Below are 21,710 nucleotides of genomic sequence, written 5' to 3' on the forward strand. Positions count from 1 at the left end.
GATCCCTCAGGAGAAAAGAGTCCTTTTTGTCCTATGTCCCTGGCCCCATCAATGAATTTTCTCAGCTCTGCTCCCAGAATTCCACTAAATCAGACTCCCCCTTTCCTGGGCTGAGTCCTCCATTCAGCCCTTTCTGCTCCTACCATCAGTTTTTGATGATCTTGCTTTCATAAGCAAGTAGTTATCATGTGATAGAAATTAGAAATCAGAGGCTTCGGGTTCAAAACCCAACTCGGGAATCTGTCTAACTTTGGGCCTTAATTTCTCTGGGACTCAGTTTCATTATCTATAAACGGAGGAGACTAAACAAACTGTACATTGAGGTCACTTCTAGCTATAGATTTTATGGTCCTGTTCATCAATCAACAAATATTCATCAAACATCAAGTACCATGAGGCACACAGGGAAGAGAAGGGCAGCTGGGTGGCACAGTGAATAGAGCACCAGGCTTGGAGACAGGAAGATCTGAATTCAAACTTGGCTCAAACCCTTACTAACTCTGTGACCCTGGATAAGTTACTTTAAACCCTATTTGCCTCAGTTCCTCATCTGTAAAATGGAGACACTTGAGAGAAGAAAATCGTAAGCCACTCCAATATCTTTGCCAAGAAAACTACATGGGTAAAATCCATCATATAAAGTCAGACAAAGCTCAATAATAACAACATGTGACAGAGTTGAGCTTGGAGATAAGAAGACTTAAGTTCAAGCTATGCTTCTGACATAGCTACCTCTATGATCCCAGGCAAATCACTTAACATCTCAGTGCTACTACCATTTGCAAAGAAAGTGCTAACCTACCTAACAGAGGTAAAGAGGTTTCTTACAAGAGAATCCCTTTTCCTACTACAAAGTGGAAGGTCTTGTGAATATAAATCAATCAATAAGCTTTTATTAAGCATCTATCATGTGCAAGATAAAAATCGATAATTATTGTTAAGCACTTACCATGCATATATGGCAGTGGGGTCAAAATCAATCAGTAAGCATTTATTAAGCCCCTACTACATCCCAAGCACTAAACATACCAACCAATCAATAAGTATTTATTAAGCACTTAATATGTATCAGTCAATGTATAAAAAATACAAATATAAAAATGAAATAGACCCTGTCTTCAAAGAGCTTACATTCTTTTGTAGGAATTTAACCAGATACTCCTCTGTTGAAAAATTTCATTCAATGGGGTCCTTGGTTTACTCAAGAAGGAGTTAGAGCTGAAGAAAGAAACTCGGAATCCTGATTTGAGGTCTACTGAACATTCGTACTCTAATATTTAACCATCTTTGGCCTCTGTGGTGGAAAAGATGTTTACAGTTTTCCAAAAAAGATTCTGGTAACCATTACAAGTGTACTTTACAAGTCTTTCTTCTTGGGAAGCATTAGCCTAGGAAAAAGTGAGCTCTCTGCCTCCAGGCTACTTCACTAAGAATGTTGATTCCATGTGGTCCCTGGCTCCTGCAGATTTTTTCTGAAGGTATTTCTGAGATAGGAGACTTTTCCCCTCCCTTTTTTGGATGAGCAGTAACCTTGCAGCTTTGGTAAAGATTTGCTAGTAGAGATCTCACACAATCAGGTGAGATAATAATTGTAAAATGCTTAGTACAGTGCCTGCTACATAGTAGGTATTATATGAAGTATCTTTATTTCCTCCTTTTCTTCCCTCCTCCTTCTGGACCATTTATACTATGTGATTGTAGCCTGTGTCCTTCCATAAATTCTCCTCAAAAGAGCTGTTCAACATACTGCTGGCATATTCTGTGGTGTAGTGGATAGAATGCTGGACCTGAGTCAGGAAAACCTGAATTCATATCCAGCCTGTAGCTGTGTGACCCTGGCAAGCCACTTAAACCTGCTGTTTGACTCAGTTTCCTCAATTGTAAAAGAGGAATAATAATGGCATCTTCCTATCTTCCAAGATTGTTGTGAAGATCAAATTTGTACATGGCACATCATAGATACTGAATAAGTGTTTGTTCCTTTCCCTTACTTTCTACTGCCTTTGATGTTATATGAAATTTTTGGTTCCTCTATAATGCTAGCTTACCCCTAATGCTGCAAACCCTGTAGAATAAAGACAGTCTCATGTTTTTCATGAACTTTATTCCTTAGATTAGGACAGATTATCCACAGAGAGGGTACTCCATAAATAATAGTTTTAATCAAGAGACACTTAAACAGAGAATCTTACAAGGCCTTATGCTAGGACTGAGGAGTAGAGAAGGTATCATACAGTTCTTGCCTGCAGGGAGCTTACTCCCTGGTTTTTAAAACACTTTCCTGTCAAGAAAAACTAACAGTAATAGACCCCACATTAACCATTAAGGAAACAGTCTAGACAATAAGCATTAAATAAACAATCTAGACTCTTAACAATAATAAACATTAATCGCCTAGATTATGGTCAACTTTAAGTAAACAGTTTAAACAATAAATATAGAGATTGTCCCGGAAAGGTTTCTGGAGTCAAGAATAAAATTTGTTCATAGAAAGATAAGCTAAACCTGACTTGCTTGGCTCCAGAAGGCAGAAATGGGAGCAAGGAATGGGAGTTGGAGAGGCAAAGTTTGGCTCACTATAAAGAACTTTCCATTTTGACTCTTTGTGACTTAACTTGGGGTTTTCTTGACAGAAATACTGGAGTGGTTTACCACTTCCTTCTCCAGCTCATTTTACAGATAAGGATACTAAGGCAAACAGGGTTAAGTAATTTATCCAGGGTCACACAGTGACCAAGGCCAGATTTAAACTCATGCAGATGAGTCTTCCTGATTCCAGGCACGGCACATTATCCATTGTACCAACCAGCTGCAAAGCTCCCAAGTGAGCTTCAATGGGTGATCTAGGTGACACTGCAAGTTCCTGACCCCTAAAGGTCTTTAAGCAGAAGTTTTCCAATAATTGTGGGCACAGAGGATTATATTTTCCCCCTAGACACACTAGAGATGAACTCTAGGGTGCCACTGCATGTGGATCAGAGAAGGCACAGCATTAAAAGGTGAGCACTGCTCGCTCAATGCTATACCTATCTTTTGCAGTGTCATTGTACAGACAATGGGACGGGTGAGAGGGCACAGCCGGGTTCCGGGATCTAGGTCTGCTGTTCTTTCCCAAGTTGCTCTTGTTTGTTTCGTGTGCCCTGGCTGCTAACCCTCTGGGATTGGCAGAAGGGAGCTCCTGTGGTATGGCTACATTCCTGTGTTTGCGTGTTAGCCTGGGGTCCCACGCTATCCTACTACAAATCCAAGATTGAAGCACATCAAAGAAAGGATCTGAGAGATGGCGACAAGTTCTGGGGATTTGGCACAGGGCCTGGTAACTTGGGCTTTGGGACTAAGTCCAACCATCCGTCCCTGGAAGGGATGCCCAGTGGTAGGCACTGTGAGATGGCAAACACATTAGCCCTGACAGAGTTGTCGCTCTGGCCCATTGTTACAAGAGGATGACCAGGCTCAGCAGAGCAATTTCAGAGGTTTCAGGCAGGGCCTGCCTATGTCAGACTTAGCAAAAGGGACTCAGTAGAAATGAAATGGAAAGCCCCTCCTTTCTTTCTCACAAAGGAGGTAAGGGCTCCAGCGCCCGTTACAATATTCTTACCAAGTCTTTAGGATCAGAGAATCAGATGTAGTGCAAGAAGGGGTCTTAGTAGCTGCCTAGTCCACCCCTCTGATTTGACATATGAGGCAACCCAGGACCAAAGAAAATGACTTGTCCAAATCCCACAGGCAGTAAGTGTGTAGAAGCCCTCATATTCCAAAGCCAGCACACTTCCCACTGTACCATTCTACCCCTCAATTCATCAAGTACCCTTATTAATAGGCATCCTACGCTTGAAGAAATTTTCTGAAAAGATGCAGGATTTTCCTACTGGAATAACTATGGTCTGGTTTCAATAAAGTTTTCCCAAGAGCTCATCTTAAAGCAAATTAGATATATTTTTAAATTTAAAAAAACAATATTTTCATTAGACTATTAATTCAATGAAGACAGAGATATTTTCCTTTTTTCTTTGTATACTTATCACAGTCTATCTTTGAATATTTCCTCATGAGACTAAAGATGTATTTATGGCAAGTGTCTCAAGAACATGTCTGCATGGGGATCTTTAAAATTAAGTCTATAACTCACCTGCCATTCCTGACACCCATAGTGCTTAATAATTGCTTATTGATTGATTAAGGAATGGCTTGATTTTTCTAGTGTTGTCATGGGGTTTCAAGCCATAGAACACTTCTCTAAAGAACTGAAACTAAGGAATGCCAAAAAGGCACTGGGGCAGCGTGTGCTTAGGCAGATTTACAGATAAGGAATGGTGCAAAAGAAGCCATATATAGGATGTCGTGCACATGCAAAAAAAATCAGCTGGTCTTCTGCAGAGAGCAAAGGAAAACTGATGTACATTTAATGTGTTCTGCTTCTAATCCTAGAAACATCAAGAGAAGGAAAGAAAGGTTCTCATCATGGTGGGTGGACACCCTCTGGAAGATTAACTGGGAGAAAACACAAGTGTTACAGAGGATGGGCAGGAAGGAAAAAGTCAAAATCTGCATAATTTGAAGGAATGTTCTATTACTGGGATCACAGATCCATTTGAGTATATTCTGTTAATATATAAGAAATATAAAAAATATAATATATCACATTATTATATAAGAAACTGAGGTTTAGATGAGAAGCCATCATGAAATCAGAGTACTTTATGTGGGGACTTGAGAAGGAAAGGACAGAAGGGGAAATGATAAATCTATCTAATTAAAAAGAGATGAAACAGTTACCAAATATTTTTGTTTTGAAAAATTAGCCAAGAATTACCTTTGAACTCTCTGGAGATCTACTCAACTTTTCATCCCTAAGGATGGAAGATGAGCTATTGGCTGCACCACACATTACCAATCATCAGTGTTTTGGGGAGCATGTGCCATTAACACATATTCTGCCTCAGTTGGAGAGAAGTCATCTGATAAGCATGGGTTTCACCATGATAGGTACAGGGCTAACTGAGTTAACAGCATTCATTTGTTGTAATTCTACCAGAAGAAAAGTCTATACAGTGATGTGGGTTTGCACAAAAGAGCTTTTTAAAATTCCCTAAAGTGATAATCTTCTATATCATCATGTTGAGCCACAGACTCTGAGGCTCCATTTCAGATATCATCTAATTCTGGACAAGCATTTTAAAAAACAAAGAAACAGAAGCCAAAAGCAAACTAGAAATCAGAAGAGTCTGGGGTTCTAGTACTGTCTTTGCTGCTAACTTTTTTGTTGCATAACTTTGGACAAGCCATTCCCTTGTTTAGTTTCCGCCTGACTTTAGTTTCCTCCTCTGCAAAAATTTCTCTTTATTTTATTTCACTTGAAATAGATCACTACTAAGCTTCCCTAAATCTTTGGCAATCTGTGATCGATGTGAAGAGCTCAAGGTCACACCAGAACTTAAATCTCCTAACCTTCTGGGGGGCAAGTACAAGGTAAGTGGGGTGGTGTAATGGAGACAGCTCTACTTGTGCGTTCCCAAGGTCTAGGTTTGAGCCTTTCCTCTGTTCCTTAATATCAACAGCATCTTGTGCAAATAACTCCTTCTCTATGCCACTCAGTTTCCACATTTGTAAAATAAGAATAACAATCCTACAGTACAGCTATTGTAAGAATCAAATAAGATCATGGATGTAGTAGTAAAAGCATTTATACATAAGACCATAAAGATTAGAAAAATATCATTTGGAGATGACAGAGTTGTGACACAGTTCTCTCAGGGACACAAGATTTCTGCACAAATTCACATTAGTAGAAAGAGCACTGGACCAAGAATCAGCAATTCCTATATTCAAATCTTGTCTTGTTTTACTAACCATAAAACAACATATAGGTCTCAATTTTCTCATCTGGAAAAGTGAACTTGGCCATTTCTAAGGTCCATTCCAGTTCTAAATCTATATGATCCCATAATTCTGTGCAATCAATATAAGGAATTAGTTTTCTTACTTAGTGAACTGTCACCAGTTAAAATTTCCATTAGCATTGAAGGACAAAAGTTTCATTTGACTCATTCAACGACCTTTTGCTAAGAGCTTATTGTATCTACAGCATAATCCTTATGAGAGTTACAAACTTTAGATAAGACAGCTTTTCCTCTCCCAAAGTCTCTCTCTCTATATATGCATGTGTGTGTATACACACACACACACATATATATACATATATACTAGAATATACATATATATTCTAGTGAAGAGGTAACAGCTAATTATAATACACAATGTAATATGGTAAGTGCCTTAGAAAGACACAAATTACTATTTGAGGTTTTGAAGGATCATTATTGAAAAGGTGAAGAGGAATGGAGGAGAAGAGAGGAGGAAAGAGGGTCAGGGAAGGCTTCCTGAAGAAAGATGCATTTAAATTAGACTTTAAATAATGAACAGAATCATTCTTTCAATTTAGAAGACTGGTGATGAATAATGGCAGAAAAGTAACTGAGTAGAGTTATAGAAGAAGAAATATATTTTCAGATTTATTTGTTAAAAGGGAGAATGTAAATGAGTGGGTAGTGATAGAAACATAAAAAGTATTAATAAAATATTTTTAAATACACATAGAAGAATAACATAAACCAAAACAAAAAAAGATTGGAATAGGACACAACCCAGACAAGTTAGTCACTACCTTATTCAATTTAATACATATTATAAAAAAACTGGACAAAAGCAAAATTCACAGATTGATAGGGGGAAGTAATATACTAAAACATTTAAGTTCATAATTAAAAGAAAATCTATTATCAGGAATAAAAAATTGGAACAGGTTCAACAAACAAAGCGGGGACAAAACCATTTGAGATATAGGGAAGCATATAAGCAAAGTCACAGATAAGGGAAAGTACAGGGAGTGAACATTTCGGGGGATCAAGTAGTACAGTCACGCTTGAGTGCACAGCCTATGCCTTGTAGAAGGGAGAAAGCCAGCAACAAAGACAGGTGTAACATTGGAGCTGACCTTAGATCACAGATCAGAGAACTAGAACTGAAAGATCCTCAGCCATATAGTTCAGCACCCTTATTTGGCAGGCAAGCCAAGGACTCAAATCTTATTTGATAAGCATTTGAAAGCCACTGAAAGTGTTTGAACAGATCTATGCATAAAGATGAACAGTCCAGGAGTTATAGGAAAGTTGAATTGGGGAAAGGGGGGAGGAATAGGCAGGTGGAGACAGGCAGGAGGCAACTTCAGTAATGAGGGCCTGTTCCAAGGTGATTGGTAAAGGGAACAGAGTGTAAGGGAAATGTAAAATGAGGCGGGGGGAGGGGAGGAGGGAGAGGTTGGAGGGAGAGAGGAATTTGATGGGCCCTAAGATCTCTTCTAGCTTTAAATCTATGATCCTAAGAAAGAATCAAAGATCCCCAAGGTTTCCATTATAAGAGACGGGTTAAAGGACTATATAAGCTTATCATTAGCCATTTCTCATGCAAAATATTATTTTGAGTAATGGAGTGTACAAATATAAGGAAGATGAAGATATAGTCCTTGCCTTTGTAACCCAGAGCTCAACTCTGGCTATAGTATCAGATTATCATTAAAGAATTAATCAACTTTAACAAGTAACTAGAACGAGAGAAAAAGAAGTGAATTCCAGGAACAGGCAACATGGAAACAGGACAATGCATGTTATTTTATAGGGAATGTCAAATCAGACTGGAGTACATAATAAATGTAAGTGGTGGGGGAGTATTATAAGATTGGAAATGAAGGGAGACATCAGGATATAGAGGGCTACAGAAGTCAGGTTCAGGAGTGTGTATTTTATTTTATAGATAATGGGAGGCAATTAAAGGTTTTGAGCATGGCAGGGATATCTCAGTCTAGGAATATTCTGTTTCTCTCTCTATCAATCTATCTTTCTGTGTCTCTGTCTATTTCTCTGTTTTTCTCTGTGTATCTCTCTGTCTCTGGACTGTTTCTTTCTCTGTGTGTTTCTCTATCTCTGGAATGTACCTTTCTCTCTGTCTCTGTCTCTGTGTGTCTCTAGACTCTCTAGACTGTCTCTTTCTCTGTCTCTCTGTCTCTGGGCTGTCCCTTTCTTTCTGTCTCCCTGTCTGTCTCTGTCTATTTCTTTCTCTCCTTTTCTCTTTCTTCCTTCTTTCCTTCTCTTCGTTTTTCTCTACCTGATCAGCACCAACATCTTGATTAAGACTGGCCCAGACGCAAATCTCAATCCCTGCCCCCTCAGAATAAAACCTCACTCCCTGTTCACTTACCTACTACTTCTCAGGCAGATAAGAGAAATAACAAAGTTCAGTTGCTTTTTTTCCAGTATATCACTTATTCACCAAATGTTCCTCAGAAAGTAGACAAAATTCACGTATCTGGTGTGAATCTCTAGTGTACTTTCAGTGTTACAGAACACTTCTCACAAACACCCTGTGAGTTAGCAAGAACAAAGATTATGATCAGCTTTCTTTTATAGTTGAGGAAACTGATGCTGTGTGTGTGTTATGATGATGATGACATCTTGTCTGAATTCTCACTGTTCAATGTAATGTACAGACCTGTAAGCTTGAATCCAGTTTCTTCTTCTATTTCAATCTTGGTTTTCCCATGTATAAAATGATAGATTTAGATTAAATCTCTGAAATATCCCCTCTCTCTAATCTTCCATAAGTCAGGTATCCAGCAAAGTATACAGAGACATCTGAAGACCAGCTGGACAAAGGATAGAAAGTTGGAACTAGATCTAATTAGATAATTGGATTTATGCTACTGCATCAGTTCAGGTAGTTATAAGATTTAGATGAAAGAAGTACCCAGCAAAAAGAAGGTAAAGGTCAGAGGACACTGCTTCAAGCAAGGATGGAGAAAGTCAAAGAGATATAAAAATCAATCAAATAACATTTATCATCAAGTGTCTACTATGTACTGCATAATACTGCACTCAGCACTGTTAATCAGTCAATAAACAATAAACATTTATTTAGCACCCACTATATGCCAGGCACTTTGATAGGTGCTGGAAATACAAATACAAAAAAAAAAAAAAAAGAATAGAAAAACTAGTTCCTGCCCTTACAATCTTACAATGTTTATAATCTAATGGGGGAAGACTATATGTACACAAAAAGGAAGGTGAAAAATCTGGGTAGGAGATAGTAGAGAGAAAGAGAAGGTACCCAATGTGGAGACATAATAGAGAAGTCAGAAAGAGAAGCTCCAAAATAGTGCAGCCAGGTGAGAAATGAGATGCCTGAGTCGTTTTCTCCTTACATAGAGGATTGACTTTCATGGCCCTACCTTTCAGTCCTAGGGACAAAGGGCAATGATGAGATGGAGTACCAAGGCTGCTGAGACCTTGCAGGATGATGAGGTAGGATCTTCTGACAAACGGACACAGAGAATGAAACAACTATCTTTTTTGGAGTTTACATCCAAATTAATGCCTCTCCATATTGTCAAGGAAAATGAAATATTCTTTGAAATATCTGAAAGCAGAACTTTAAAAAGAAGAGAAGTGTGAAAAGGCAGAAGGAAATCCTGTGTCAAGAGGTTGTAGGATTGAAGAGGTTCAGGAGTCATTCCCCCCTCACCAGTCTTATCAAGAACATTAAATTTAAGGGGAAAGGAGGAAAGATGTAGGAGAAAAAAGAATAAAAGTCACCAAAATATCTTAGAGCAAAGCTACCAAAGTAACTTGGTACCCTAGGGAAAAAAAAAGTATTGGATGAAAAGCAGTATTGGTTCGATGTTCATATTCGATAAGACATTTAAACTTTAAACTTCAGCTTCAAAAAAACAAACATAAAGATCCCCCCCCCCCAAAAAAAAAAAACAAAATAAACTTCAGCTTCCCTACTTGTTTAAATAGGCTGAATACCACTCACATTTCTCCTAAGAGGGTCATGACACTAAGCTAAGCAATGCATAGGAAAGTTTTTTGTGGACTATTTAAACTATAGATAAGACAGGCTGTTAAAATCACTGCCAGGGACCTAGGTTTTGGTTTTTGGTTTTGTTTTGTTTAGGAGGCAATGGGGTCATGTGACTTGCCCAAAGTCATACAGCTAGTAAGTGTCTGAATCCAGGTTTGAAACTGGGTCCTCCTAACTTCAGGGCCAGTGCTTTATCTACTGCACCACCAATTGCCTCTGGCCTACGTTTCAATGTAATTCATTAATTGACATTTTTTTTTATACAAACAGAATCTCAGGGTTGGTAGGGACTTCTGAGACCATGCAATCCAAAGCTTCTTAAACTATAGGTTGTGATTCCATATGGGATCAGATAAGTGAATGTGAGGATCACAAAAAAAAAATTTACAATAGTAAAAGATTTCTGAACCAACAACCAAAAACTAATTCAAAATAAAAAATGTAATGAATCTGAAGTGTTTCTGGCAGTGCTCGCCTACCCATGTTTCATCACATTGTTCTGAACATACAACATGGGCACTTTGTATTGTGCATGCACAAATGCTATCAGAAACACCTCCACTCAGATTCAAAAAGGGGTCATGTAAAAATTTCTGCAGCAAAAGGAATTGAGTGGAAGAAGTTTAAGAAACCTTGGTTGTAATCTGCCTGTCCTCAGGCCCAAAATACCCTTTCTTAGCAGCCTTTTACCTTTCCCCCAAAGAGCCCTGGTGGGCATTCCATTTTGTTTTGGGATAGTTTTAGCAATTCCAGCTATCTGTCCTTACATCAAATCTAAATTTGTCTCTGAAACTTCAGTCCACGACTTCTAGTTCTGACTAAAGGAGGAAGCAAAACAAGTCTATTCTATCTTCCCTTAAAATAGTTGTTATTCCCGGCCCCTACTTCCCACCAGATCCAAACCATGTCACTTCTCCACCCCTAGAAGGAATCGCCCCAGGCTCTAGAAGAAAGCTATCTCTTACCTTTCCATGTCCAGAACCAGGCTTCTACCTCCACTCTCTAAACCACATCCCTCCAGTTTTTCTTTATGTGTCCTCTGATCTTGGAATGGAAGCTCATTGAGGGTAGGGGCTGGGGAACAGCTGTCTTGTTTGCTTATGTATGTGTTCTAGCACATAGAAAGTGCTTGAGAAATGCTCTGCTGTTCTATATCCCCCCTTCTCTTTAGGTTTTTTCCAAGCTAATTATCCCCAGATTCTTCCCCCGGTTTTCATATGGCATGAACTCTAAGCTTTACATCATTCTGATCTCCCTGCTGCATCTTATCAATGTCCTTCTTCAAATGTAGTATCCAAAACCAAACACAATTTTCCAGATGTGGCCCATGAAGAACAGAGGACAGTTGGGATTATCACCTTTGTCACCCATACCCCTCTTAATGAAGCCTGATCTGCATTACTCTTAAAGCAAAGCTGTATTGTAGAAAATGCAGTGAACTTAAGCCCCATGCAATTTTAGCTTCTTTAGCTAAGATAACATACTCTTTGATGGAATTCATAGCTAAAGAATGGAAAACAGCTAGACAGGGCAGCTAGGTGGGGTAGTAGATAGAGCAATGGGGTTGGAATTAGGAAGATTTATCTTCCTAAATTGAAAATCTGGGTTCAAACACTTATAACTGTGTAATCTTGATCAAATCACTTTACCCTGTTTGTCTCAGTTTCCTCATCTTTAAAATAAGCTGGGGAAATGGCAAACCATTCCAGGATCTTTACCAAGAAAATCTCAAAGTGGGGTCACAGAAAGTTGGACACAAATGAAATGACTGAACAAACACAGATATAAATTAATAATAGATTAACAACCAGAGCTGTCAATAATAATTTTCATACACTAGACAAGCAGCATAAGATGTCTTGCATCTAACATTACAAAATGTGCCATCAAATCAACTTTTTAAGAATAATTCACGTGAAAGTTAGGGTAGTAGTAAGATTCTCCAGGGCATGCCTTTGTGGGAATAAACAAATTCCTAGATATCTGCCTGGGAAACTGCTAAGAAAGAAGAGAAGCAGGGCAGGACAGAACAGAGCCAGAGAGGAACTTACTTGGAGTTTGAGTGCTGGGGCAAGAGGGACAAGGGAAAGAAATGATCAAATAGGATTATTTTATAATAATAATATATATGTGTTATATGTGATAATATATACACATGTACATACACACATATATACATATACATATATACACATATGAATACACATGCTACAGTCTCTGCAAACCTTAAAACACTACATAAATCTATTAGTTATCTAGTAGCTCCCTATTTTACTAAGTGTTCTATCTAATTATATAATAAAGTATACTGCTAAAAGGTTGTCAGCTTTCTAAACACCCTTTTAATGTAGTTGCCCTGGGGCAAAGCCCTAGGTTCCCTGCCCTGGTTATGGCACTGCTAATAACTCACAGAACCAATGCCAAATTTCTTCATTAAGAGCTATCCTTTCCTTGAAGAAACTTTTTAAAGTTTGCAGAATATCCACATGCAAGTAACAACGTTTGGGTCTGATTAAAGTTTGTTATGGGTTCATCTTGATGCAAACTTGAAAATTCATTTGGTTTGGAATTTAAAAGCTTTCCAGTAAATGTTTTCCAATCAAATTTTTTTTTCCCTTTGCCATTCTCAATACATTTCTATAGAATTCAAGAAATATTATGAGCTCCCTCTAGTGGTGAAAAGGTTTTTGGGTTCACATACTCCATAGTGAAACTACTCATTTTTCATGTTCAAGTGCATAGTAAAGTTCAAAATTAGTTAAATCTACTGTTTTTTGATGAAAGCAAATGAGCAAAAGCAAAATTTCCTCTTCCAATCAATTCATTTCACAAATTAATACAGGTCACATGAGGCATGTAACTGAGTCAATTAGCCAGAAAATTCAAAAACAAGAAGCATGTTTAGGTAATTGCTATTAAACAGGTACTGTACAAAGTGCTGCATAATACAAAGACAACAATGATACAGCCTGACCTAAAAGACACTGGGATAAAATAACATGTACGTAGAACATAGAATTCAAAATTATTTTCTGGGGAGGGCATTAGCAACTGAGAGGATCAGTAGAGGCTTCCTGTAGGGAGTGGTACTGGAGTCAAGTTTTGAAGAAAGCTAGAGATTCTACAAAGAGGGAGGGCATTCCAGGTATAGGGTAAGCAAAGGCACAGACGTGGAAGATGAAGAGATATGTTGGGCAGAGGGAAGAAGTTGACCATTGTGGCTGGAGCACAGAGTGTGCAAAGGAGACTAATATGTAAACAACCATAGGAAGGTTGGCTGGAAATACTGTGAAGACTTTGAAAAATCAAACAAGAGAGGTTGCTATGTGATCTTCAAAGAAATAGGGAGCCAGTGAAACTTAGAGCAGGGGAGTGATATATTCAGACTATTTTAGGAATATCAGCTGAGCAGCTGTGTAGAAGATGGTTTGGGGAAGGATAATACTGGAAGGTAGGAGATCCACAAGGTGAAAGCTACAGTAGTCCAAGGGAAAAGTGATAAGGCACTGAACTAGGATGGTAGCTATATGCACAGGTAGAGAGAATGGGATGAAGAAGAAATATTTTGCAGAGGTAAAATCAGAAAGACACAGCAATTTATTAGATGTGAGGAACAGGGAGAAAGGAAGAGTTAAGGCTGGTTCTCAAGGTTCTGAATCTGAAGGGACCAGGAATGTATTGGTGCTTTCAATAGGAAGAGGAATATTAGGAAACCAGGGGAACTGAGAGATGAGAAAGAGATTTATTTCTGTTTTGGACATGTTAAGTTTGAGGTGCCTTTGGGATCTCTGCCTAGAGATGGTTAGTAGACAGTTGGTAACAGACTGGAGTTCAGGAGAGAGATAGGTTGAATACATAGATCTTAAAGTCTTCTGGCTAAAGGTGATACCTGAACCCACAGATCTGATGTAAGGAATATGGTGCTAACTGGAAAAGTAACCAAGATTTGAGAAACTACAAACAAATAGTGCAGATATAGGTTGTCCTAAATGTCTGGCTCAGATCAAAAGGTTAAAGGGCCAAAATTATATCATTTAATTATTGGTATTGACTAAAATACCAGAATAACTACTCATCCTTTAACTACATTTACCCCAAAAGCAATATGGCAGCCTGAGGCTCCAGCATCCAAAGCAGGCCCCTTGTGAAACTGAGAGATAAAACAAACAACTTCTCTGGATATCATCTCCATCAATCTATTCCAGGGCATAGCATTATCCCCAAAATTCTCAGTGACATTTGTGAGGTGCTCAGTCACTTCTACATCACATTTTTTCCCATGCAACACTGAAATTCACTTTTCACTTAGACTTCAAACATCTTCAGAAGCATCAAGTTTCATTTACAGATGAATTTATTTTCTTACGACCTCACCCTCTACCTACCTCCTTCCACATGTCCAAACATAGCGCCAATCATTTATTTATTTATCTTTTAATATTTTTTCTCAGGTACATTCAAAACAAAATTTTGTTTTTTATAGTTGTTTCTAAAATTGTTAAGTTCTAGGTTCTCTTTCCTTATCCCCATCCACAATTAAGAAACTTGTGAAGTTATGCAAAACATTTCCATAAAAGTCAAGTTGTGGGGAGGAAAACATAGATCTCCCACTCTATTGAAAATAAAAACTCTCAAGAAAAATTAAGTTGAGAGAAAGAGAAATACTTCAGTTTGCATTTAGACACAATAAGTTTCTTCTCTTAGTGTGGATAGGATTTTTCATCTTAAGTCCTTCAGAGCAGTCATGGATGATTGTATTACTGAGAATAGCAAAGTCATTCATAGCTGGTCATCCCAGAACATTGCTATTACAGTATATTTTGTATATAGTACATTTCACTTTGCTTGAGTTCATGGATGACTTTCCAAATTTTTCCTTTCTGAGAGTATCTTGTTCATTATTTCTCATAGAACAATAATATTCCATCATAAGCCCAAACCAGAATGCATTAAGCCATTCTCCAATTGATAGGCATCCCCTTATTTTCCCATTTTTTTGCCCTGAAAAGAGAGCTGCTATGAATATTTTTTTAGTACATATAGGTAATTTTCCTTTTTTTTCTGAATCTCTTTTGGTATTTATGCCTAGGAGTGGTGTTGTTAGGTCAGAAGATGTGCATGATTTTATAGCCCTTTGGGCACAGTTCATATCTTTTGATCATTTATCAATTGGGGCATGGCTCTTAGTTTTTTACAAAATTTGACTCAGTTCCCTCTAAGAAATGAGGACTTAGTGAAACTTACTTTGAAATTCTTTTTACAATAACTATTGCTGTGTCTCTCTTCCCCTTTCCCCATTTATTCTCTCCTTTCATCCTGTTCCTCCTCAAAAGTGTTTTGATACTAGAACTCTGGGAGATGACTAAAAACCATTACATTGAATTCCCAATCCCTATATTTATGCACACCTGCATTTTTGATTTCCTTCACAAGCTAATTGTACAATATTTCAGAGTCTGATTCTTTTTGTACAGCAAAATAACATTTTGGTCATGTATACTTATTGTGTATCTAATTTATATTTTAATATATTTAACATCTACTGGTCATCCTGCCATCTAGGGGAGGGGGTGGGGGGTAAGAGGTGAAAAATTGGAACAAGAGGTTTGGCAATTGTTAATGCTGTAAAGTTACCCATGTATATATCCTGTAAATAAAAAGCTATTAAAAAAAATAAAATTCCTAGGGGATGGGTTGTATTCCCAAATTTTCCAATAAAAAAAAAAAGTGTTTTGATACTGACCACTCCCTTCCTCAATATGCCCTCTCTTTTATTGCTTCTCCCTTCATATATTTCATTTCCCTCCTATTTTCCTGCAAGATAAGATAGATTTCTATACTCCTATTGAGTATATATGTTATTTCCTATTTGCTTAGCAGTATGTAAGGTTTTTTGAAGTGTCCTCTAAACTAACAGGCTCGCCACCTCTCTAAATAGGGTCTTATAATTTCTGGCATGTGTCAAATAAAATTGGAACAAAGCTGAATTGTGAGCAAAGATGTGATGTCTAAATTTATATTCCCTTGAGGCTTCCATCTTTCTCCAAGGGTTGTTGTGATGATAAAATGAAGTAATACATGTAAAGTGTTTAACATGCACTAAGCACTATATAAATGTTAGCGCTTATTATTTTTATTATTACTTGTGAAGTGCAATGAATAGAGAGTTAGCCTCATAATCTGGAAGACCTGGGTTGAATTTCAATCTCTGACACATATGGCTATGTTGCCACTGTTGTTGTTCAGCCATATGTGATTCCATGGACATTGTCCCTAGGGTGTTTTTTTTTTTTTTTGGCAAAGAACAATGATTTCCTATTTCCTTTTCCAGGATGTTCCCATGTTATAGATGAGGAAACAGGTGAACAGTTAAGTGATTTATCCAGAGTCATATAGCTACTAAGTGCCTAAGGCTGGATTTGAACTAAAGTTTACATTAAGTTTAACTAAAACCCCATGGGTTGTAAGTTTTAACTTTATTGTACTTTATCTTTACAAGATAGTTACTTTATAAGAAGTGAAAAAATGGATGCATCAGAAATGTTTGCTTTTATTCACTTCACTTCAAGGCTCTGAGAGTCCCTGGGTCTTTCCAGTTATGTATAATACCAATAGTATTAATAGTAATAATCAATAGTTAAGTATAATACCAATTATGCATATCCAATAAGGCACTTATCTGGATGAAACAAGGATTCAGCCTTTCTCTAGGTTAGGAATACTGGGTCCTAATAATCTTCAGATACTAAAAGATCAGAGAACACATCAAATCTAGATGTGTTTATCACCACCAAAACTCAGAAGGAAGGCTTCTCAATGGAAGGTAGAACCTTCTCTTCCCTCTCTGCAGGGAGGGTCGCTCTGTCATTCTATGTTAGAGTAAAAGACCTTCCATGTAATACAGGAACATTAATTCCTAGATGCCAAATGACAAGAGACAAAAAAAAGCAGGTTCTGGAGCAAATGAAGGAATGTCTTTTTAAAATCCCTTGTCTATAATATGACTCCAAGCCCCTTTGAGCCAGAGATGCTTGCCTGCCAAAGCCCTTTTACCCTTCAGTGCAAGGAGCTTTTCTCAATTTCTTACAGATGTTCCCCCCTCCTCTGGACAGAGTGAATTACAAGCATGGAACTGTCATCAACACCTTCGTTCACAATCACAACTCATGCAGCACACACATCTGGGGGACACATCTGGTCCATGTTGGTAGCAGGTTCAGTTTTAGGTGTTTCAATTCCCTTCTGAGTCATTGTAGACATAGAATCACAGAAAACCATCCACTAGAAGGGACTTCGGAAAACAGAATATGGATTCCCTAACTGATAAGGCCAAAGAGTATGAATATGTGATGTTTAGAGGCAGAAATCCAAGTTATTGATGAATAATTAAATTATATAATTTAATTATAATCATAAAAATAATTAAAGAAATGCAAATGAAAGCGACTCCAACATTCTCTCACACCCATCAAGAATGACAAAACAGGAAAACAGCAAATGTTGGTGGGACTGCAGGAAAATAGGCACATTGTTATACCATTTGTGGTGTTATTTGGAGCTACACCCAGTAGTCACTAATCTGCATATGTCCTTTAACCCACTGATGCCATTGAGAATCCCGCACCCTAATGAGATCAAATAAGAGGAAAAGGACCCAGAGGTACAAAAATATCTGTAGGCATCTCTTTTTGTAGTAACAAAGAACCAGAAATTAAGAATATACTTATCTATTGGTAACCCTTCTAACCCACATAGGTAACAACCCCTCCATATCTCTATAGAATTGTTATAGCTGAGGAGAAAATCATCATCCAGGAATCAACACCAGTATAGTCCTCTCTGCACTTAGAGAGGATGAGCCTTGGGAACCAACATATAATCCATCACAGGTTCATACTCAGAACCTTCCCATCTGAATAAGAGCAAGAAAGAGCTCACACTAGCAATTATAGGCATCAGGCCTGGAATCAGGAAGATCTGCATTCAAATCTGGCCACTTTGGATTAGTCATTTAACCCTGTTTGCCTCAGTTTCCTTCTCTGGAAAATGAGCTGGCAAAGGAAATGACAAAGCAAACCAGTATCTTTGCTAAGAAAATCCCAAATAGAGTCACAAAGAGTCAGACAGCACTTGAATAGCAACCACAAGGTTCTCAGCAATTAGATTTTTTAAAAGACAAATATATAATACAAACGGCTTTTTTGGAAAATCTGAATCTTGGCTTTCTTTATATAATAGCTATGCCTTCTAATTTCTGGATTTGATAATATTCAATAATGTAAAATGTTCTCTTCATTTCTGTCTTATAGAAAAATAACCAAGGATGGGGTGATTAGAGCTTTCATGGGGGTCGGTGTTTCAAGAACAGGTCTTGTTCCCATAGGGTGGTAACGTCATCCCTCTCCCTCCATGAGGAGGTATTCTGAGGTCAACCTGCCCAACCATCACTATGGTTGAACTAAAAGTATGTCTAGTGCTACTTGTTGCATGCATCAGAGCCTGCTCTCTGCCTATTCAAATCCTACTTATTGTTCAAGGAAGGTCCAGCCAAGTGTTCCCCTTCCCATGAGACCTTCTGGGACTATTCAGATCAATGCTGATGTCTCTCTTCCTATTGTACCTAAAGTATGTTCTCCACAATTTTATGTTAAAGCATATGCTATGCTTTATTCTTCACTCAGTGTATCTTAGCCTTCTCTCCACAAAAACAGAGCCCTACCTGTCATAGCATCATAGATTTAGAGCAAGAAAACATGGAAGAGACCAAACATACAGTTGAACTCAACTCCTTCATTTTCTACATGGGGAACTGAGGAACAAAGCAGCTGGGTGACTTGCAATACCATTCGTTCCACTTTGTGGCAGTTCTGATACTCAAGTTCTACTTTACATTTAGCCTAAATCTTTCCCTTGGCAACTTCCACTTCTACAGCTTCTAATTTTGCTTGCTCTGAGCGAGATAAAGACCATCCCTCTTCCATAAGACAGCCTTTCAGGTACCTGGGTAAGGAGGGACATCGCAAAGCGCCTCCCAGAGTTTCTCTTCCTGGTTCCAGCTGACCAAACATGCTGGCTCAGCAAGTAGACTTCTGACCAGCTCAGTGCTCAAAGATAAAGGTACTTTGAAATGACAAGGAGACTGTCACCCTTGGCTACAGAACTAGACAAGGTGATGAATGGCTCAGTGGACTTTAAAGAAGAGACAGTTTCCAGCCTAGTCTCTTCCTTCAATTTTCCTGTGTGACAAGTAATGTGCTGTTTCTAGACCAGCCATGAAGGTGGTGAGTTCTACTCTTTACCTCTACTTCATCACTCATCCATCACAGGGAATGCATCCATCCATAGCAGACACAATCACATATCTATAGATACACACACATACATGCATGAAAACATTTGAACAGGGCAAAAATGAGATGAAATGTGAAGTACCTAATCAACAATTCCACAAACTGCCTTATGTTCTGATAACAATAATAAAAGCTAACATTTTATATATTGTTTACTATGTGCTAAGCACTTTACAATTATTATCTCATTTGACCCTCTCAAGAATCCTGGGAGGGAGGGAGGTGCTATTTGGGTTTTGTTTGTTTGTTTTGCTATTTTATAAATGAGGAAACTGAGACAGACTGTGATTAAGTGACTTGTCCAGATCCACACATTTAATAAATGTCTGAGGCTGGATCTGGCCTGGCACTCTATCCATTATGGTTCCTGAGAGAGTATAATAGTAGTTATCAATTAAGTGAGTGAATAATGTTTTAAGTCATTCTGTCAATGAATGTTGCAAGTCTTTTATATCCATTAACATGGCTTTTGTGTATGGGAAATAAATATCCTATAACTGCTTTACATTGTATATTGATTACCTGTCTACTCTTCCTTTTGGGAGACCCAGACATGAGCCTATACCTAAGCTTTAAATAATTGATCCCCGGGGTACAAGGGTGAGAATGAGAAAGATGGGGGGTTATAAATCTGAAGAGTATAAGAAAAGGAGTATTACCCCATTTTTTCATTAGAGCCTAGACTCTCCCAGAATTAAACTTGATAAAGACCACATATCTGGGTCTGGAACAGAAAGACCCTTTACTGAGGAAGGAAATAGGTTCAATGCATCAGTCCCTTGGGTCCAGTAGCATTTCTACTCTTATACTTGGAAACAGCAGATCACGGCCTCCTTAAGTCTTTTCTTCTCCAGAGTGAATATCTGTGTTTCTTGCTCAAGTCCTAGAGGAATGTTCTATAATCCCAGCACCCAAGACACAAACAGAAGATTCAAAAAACAATCCCAGCGCAACTAACACAGTAACGAGGACTGCACCACGGTTTTTGCCCCACATTATTTCAGAAGTTCGGGAGTGAGTTGTTGCAGAAATTTTGTTTTGAATTTATGGTAGAAAGCTTCTTTTCAAAGATATTACCCCTCCCAGAATGCGTCAGACCCAGGACTTTGAATGAGAGGCTCTTTGCTCTCATAGACTTAACAAAGAACCCAGAAGGTATCCCAAGGTCAGCTCTTAGATTCAAAGCCTAAACTGAGCTCACAGATAAACACTTTGGGGGAAGGAAGAATTGACTCTCCATCAAGTAGATAGGATTCATTTTCCCCTTTAAAAGACCTAATTTCCTTTGAGGCAATCACAGAAAATTACAGAGATCCCCAAACTCTAGCACCTATCGCTCTGTCACAACCCAACCAGAGATGCTCATTAGCAGGCAAATTAGTTTTCCCCAGTCTGCACAACTAACTTTAAAAAGAGGAGCCATTTTTCTAACTAGAGAAAGTGCCAAGGACCTGCAAAGAGGAAGAAAGATCAAAGTAAGGATTGATCAATTTTGATTATGTGCCTCAGTGCCAAAAGATTTCTAGTCTGACCTGTTTAGAAAACCCAAAAATGCCACTTTTCTACTAATATATAACCCTGCTGTGCATTTCATAAGATAATTCAGACCCCAAAAGAAGTCCTGCTTACAGACAATTTAAGTTTTCTCAACCAGACGTGAAAGAGAAGTTTATATTTGGCCTTTGTGCAAAAAGTACTGGCTCTGAAGATGCCTCAGGATTTGAAATCTCACTAAATTATCTTGGTTGGACAAACAACTTAAACTGTCTGGGTCCCAGTTTCTTCAACTGTAAAATCAGAGGCTAGAATGGCCTTTAAGGTTCCAGTTTGAGCCACAAGCTGGCCCATAGTAAACAAGCTTTTCTAGCACAGTGAAGAGTCTGAATTTGAACCACACAGATGAAAAGTCAAGATAGCTTGGTGTTTCTATACAGCGAGCACTGCCTGAGTATTTGGCCTACACTAACAAAAATTAGAAGTGAATTATTTCATCATTTTAACAATAGATTCTGATTAATCACTAATTAATGCACTTACTATGTGTAAGACACTGAAAAAACACACATGCTCTATGCAAGACTATACATAAAAATCAATGATGGGGTGGTACATTTAGAGCTGGGAGGGGCCTTAGAAGTCATCTAGCCTAACCTCTTCACATTTACACATGAGAAAACTGAGATCCAGAGAGATGAAATGATTTGCCCACCATCACAGATGGCAAAACTGTCTTTTGAACTTCAAATTACAAATCTAAAATCCTTCTGCAGCTATACACCCTGTTCTCAAGGAGATTTATAATTTAATGTAAGGTGAAGAGGAGAGTCAGTAACTATAAGATCAGAGCAAAGGAGAATCCAGAACAGTTCTGAGAGACATCTAAGTAAAAATGACTTTCACCCAATAGAAAGGGAAGGTTTCCTAGATAAAGAATAAGTACCT

The 21,710-nt window shown here is 38.1% G+C and overlaps 1 protein-coding gene across 2 annotated transcripts in view; it reads right to left on the reverse strand.

Moving 5' to 3' along the window:
• The window catches only part of COL23A1 (collagen type XXIII alpha 1 chain), a 467,477-nt gene that overhangs the window by 420,443 nt on the left and 25,324 nt on the right, over positions 1 to 21,710 (reverse strand). The window lies entirely within an intron of this gene.

This window comes from Sarcophilus harrisii, chromosome 2 (assembly GCF_902635505.1).
Source record: "Sarcophilus harrisii chromosome 2, mSarHar1.11, whole genome shotgun sequence".
Taxonomy (NCBI): Eukaryota; Metazoa; Chordata; class Mammalia; order Dasyuromorphia; family Dasyuridae; genus Sarcophilus; species Sarcophilus harrisii.